Source organism: Frankliniella occidentalis, unplaced genomic scaffold (assembly GCF_000697945.3).
Source record: "Frankliniella occidentalis isolate FOCC.00 unplaced genomic scaffold, Focc_3.1 Scaffold33, whole genome shotgun sequence".
NCBI lineage: Eukaryota > Metazoa > Arthropoda > Insecta > Thysanoptera > Thripidae > Frankliniella > Frankliniella occidentalis.
The window spans coordinates 256,684-260,753 of record NW_026267163.1 but is presented as its reverse complement, the minus strand read 5'-3'; the positions used below and the strand labels follow the sequence as shown (position 1 = coordinate 260,753).

Below are 4,070 nucleotides of genomic sequence, written 5' to 3'. Positions count from 1 at the left end.
GTCTACGCGTCCGGGCGGCCAGGCGGCACGCGATGCAGCCGCTGAAGCCACCCTTCCTCGGCGACCAGCAACCACCCTCCCCCTCCCCTTTTTATTCGTCCACCAGCATCCACCCCCCTCTTCATTCGGATAACAGTTGGTTTTCTGTTTTTTTTTCTTTATCGGTTGATATTTTTTACAGGTGTCATGTAAAAAATTGAAGTAAGTTATAAATTTGACAAAACATTTTTCGAGCCCCTTTTTTAACAAACATTTTTTAACCAATCAAGCTGTCAATCGCGCTGGGACATGTGAAAATTATGAAACCGCATGTAATGCGTTTTATTGATGGTGCTCTATACAAAATAATAAAAATGTGACGAATGTCAGCCACTTTTGTTCGTTACATCGCCGACTTATTTTGTCGTGTGTTGGACGAGGTGTTGGCAATGACAGTAGAGCCAGACCGTGCAATGCAGCGAGGGCTTTCCGTTCCTTCAATCGCCGCCTCGGTAATGATAGCGGGCAACGCGAGGCTCTAAGTGCCGATGCTGGAACCCACCCAGCGCCACCACGCGTGAACACGAGACAAAAGTCACGGTCGAACGGGGAGGAACAGGGAAACTGCCAACAAAACCGAATGGAAAAACATCGGACAAATAGCAGTAGACAAACAAACAACGAAAAAGAAAATTTTCTTGTCGTAGTCAATTTTCTTACAACGAAGGAAATTACTCGAAGTCTAGCTAGTTTATGTCTATTTCCTTATGTACGTATTATCGAAAACTCACTAAAGCGAAGCACTAAGCTAACTAATGGCGGGACTAATTGGCATAATACTTGTTGTAAGTTGACTACGATAACACTCAATAACATACGTACTGTGAAGGTATATCTTTTAAGTTAAACATTCCATCCATTTTTTAACTTAATTAAGATGTTGTGGATTTACAACAGAACAAAAAATGCAAGTTGGAATCGTTAAACCACTATGATTGAAGTTTTAGGTTTACAAATTTTCGCATGTTTTTTTTTCTATTACTACAAATGTCCCCCCCCCCCCACTAATTTAAGACACACCACGTGTTTGCCAGTTGCGCACTGATTTTGGTCGACACGTTGCACTGAGTAGTAATCCAGAGACGGGGCGGGGCGGCGCTGGGCGGGCGGCTCACTCACACTCTTACATCACTATCGGGTCGTCACTTTTTGTCACTTGCGATCACTCACTCACCGGAGGGGTGGACGGTTCACGGCACAGACAGACACTGGTGGCGCGTCCCACGCCGCCGGTTGTATTTATACGGTGGGCCTAGCCGCGTCGCCCCCCCCCCTCCTCCTCCTCCTCTCCTAGCTCCGGGCCGGGCCCCCCTCCGGGGCCCTAGGCTCCACAGCTCCGGGCGAGGATCACTCCAGCAGCAGTGCCACACGAGAGGCACATGTGGGGGGGGGCGGGGCGAGAGGCGAGCGGCAGAAGTCCGTTGCCAAAGTCTCTCTGTCGTCGGACCAACGGCCCCAAGCATGAGATTTTAACATTCAGAGAGAAAAAGAAGGGATAATATTTTACGTGTTCTGCGACGCAGTACCGATTTTAATGGCATTCTGACAAAAAATGTTATTGAAAACGTTATCATACTTTACAAAAGTGTTTGTTTTGAGGAGGCAGATGGCTCGCACTGTGAAAAATATCCTCGTGAATTTACGATTTCCATTTTAATTTTCTATTTACCAAATAATAATTTACGACAGACCACTTTCACTCGCAGTTAAATTACAAGTTGATACGTAAAACCTGTAATTTTAAAATTTTGAACTAATTTTACGGCATTGTGCTGCATGAAAATTGTTCCCACAAAACCTACTAATATTTTTCACAGTGATCTATTTTTGTGTTCTTGGAGGGGCGGGGTGGATCTTCTCGCACTGTGTCGATTTTTAACGTTACTGTGCAGTGCAACAGGTGTTTGGCAGGCATTCCGTGATGCCCACCCTCTGTGTCGGGTAGATAGAAGAAACCCTAACGGGTTCGATCGAGTTCGATTAAGATAAAAATACTAGCAGGCAGTATGATATGGTAAACTGAGTTGGGACGTTGTAAGTGATAGAATCTTCTTTGAGCTTCACGCAGACTAAATCGACATAAATCGTTTTACACGAGAAACGTATGCAAAAGTCTGTTTCGACAGTGTTTGTTTTGTTTTGTTGAAATCCAAACTACAGAGGTTTCTCCCGATTTTCCCCACAACGATAAACACGCGCGCGCTGTCATTTTCCACTTTGTCGAGAACGCGACGCTGTTTGCTCATTCCGAATGCTTGAATCTTGGGGCTTTTGCCGCATCACCGCCGCCGCCGCCTCGCATGTTGTGGTGCGCTAATAACTCGCACGGTAAGCCACGTGTGCCAGAGTCCGGGTCGGGCCGGGAGGGCCGGGACCGCTCCGCCGTGCAGGTAGGCCTCGTCTGCGGGCCGCGCGCAGCGCTGCGCTCCGGTTGCCTACCCGCCCAGCCCGCGGGCGCTATGGCTAGGCCGTGCCATTTATTCGAACTACCGACCAGACTAACTGAAATTTACAATATGGAATTTTACTTGAAATGCAATTGCGAAACATTTTGAAACCGAGTTTCCAAAACGTTTTGAAACAAGTAGGGTTTGGGGAGAAAGTCGCAAATGGCCGGATCAGTTCCAATTCAGAAGTTCGTTAATAGTTTTTATTTCTCTGTGACACAAATTTCATTTATTACTGTCTCATCGACTGCCACTTAAGGTGGGTGAAGCAACCGCAGCTTCATGTGATGTGTCGTATTTAGACACAAACCACAAATAATGAAATGAACAAAACTGACTCCCGCGCAAGTCAAACAGCCTACCCGACATGACAAATGCTCATTGACACTGTTTCGCACTCCTTGTTGGGGCCGGGCCGGCCGGGCTGCACCGGCCGCCGCCTCTGCACCGCGTTGCGCTGGGGCCTGGCAACTGGTTGCCGTAAGGATGTGCTTTGACACTGACGAGTCGCGCCCCGGCACGGCCAGGCGGACCTTGTTCTGATTACGTTTTTTTTTCGGCCCTTCCTACTTTTAATTTCTTGTTTCTGCGAGCGCCGCGTGCTCCTCCCCGCGCGCCGTCACCCGACTAATTATTTTGCCGTTTGTTTCGATACAAGTCTAATTTAGAAAGTAGCGGCATCGAACAAGGACGCTGCTGCTGCTGGGTGTTGTGGCATCCGGAGGGAGCGGGGAAGGGGGGAGTCTGGCCTATGATTGACTGGAACTGATGGCAGCAGGGCGCGGTCGGCTGGCACGAGTAACCCAGGTCCCTTGGTGGCACCCGGGAGGAGGGCTATGGAACTCTATGCGTCCCCAACGAGAAGGCAACACGAGCGCAACGTAGGCGCACTATTTCTCACGCGGTTGGGGATCGTCCAGTCCAGAAAGTTCGTCCGCTTTTCTGAGTTTGGTTCGGCAAATTGTATGGGAGCTATCGGCGCCTGTGAGACTCGGGGTAGGCCACTCCGCAGTACACGCATGCGCTACAGCCGATGTGTTGCCTACCTCTCAGGCGCCATGAGAGCTTGTTGAGGCTGGACATCGGGAGGTTCCTAACGGCGAATGACGGTAGTAATTTATTTTCTGGGTGAGCTCTTACCTTCGAGATGTATAATACTGCATCGCCGGAGGGGTGTGTCCCTCCGCTGCGACAATCCCAACATCCACCTAGATATACTTATTTCTGCAAGGGACGGAGAGCTAATGAGTCGCATCAAGACTGTGTTAAGAGCACCAGCGCAATGCCCCTTTCCTTGACGTGATTTACAAGACGGGTGGTGTGTGTGTGTGTGTGTGTGTGTGGGCGGGCGTTGTAGTGTGTGTCTTTCATTTTGCACCAGTCGACGTGTGTGTGTGTGTGTGTGTGTGTGTGTGTGTGTGTGTGTGTTACGCGGTGTGCCGCCCACCACGCACTGCCGCCCGCTGGGGCCACCAGGGCAGGGCACCTGGTCACATGGTGGTGGGGGCGCGTGCTATGCTGCTACGTGCACTTCCCTCTCTCTCTCTCTCTCTCTCTCTCTCTCTCTCTCTCTCTCTCTCTCTC

The 4,070-nt window shown here is 49.7% G+C and overlaps 2 protein-coding genes across 2 annotated transcripts in view; one reads left to right on the top strand and one right to left on the bottom strand.

Moving 5' to 3' along the window:
* LOC127749122 (uncharacterized) overlaps window positions 1–1,302 on the bottom strand; it is an 8,715-nt gene extending 7,413 nt beyond the window's left edge. Inside the window, exon 1 of the mRNA XM_052265961.1 lies at window positions 1,214–1,302. The gene's annotated coding sequence lies outside the window, so the exon portion shown is untranslated. The remainder of the gene's footprint in view (window positions 1–1,213) is intronic.
* The window catches only part of LOC127749129 (probable ATP-dependent DNA helicase HFM1), a 19,873-nt gene that overhangs the window by 10,395 nt on the left and 5,408 nt on the right, over window positions 1–4,070 (top strand). The gene's annotated exons all lie outside the window — the stretch shown is intronic.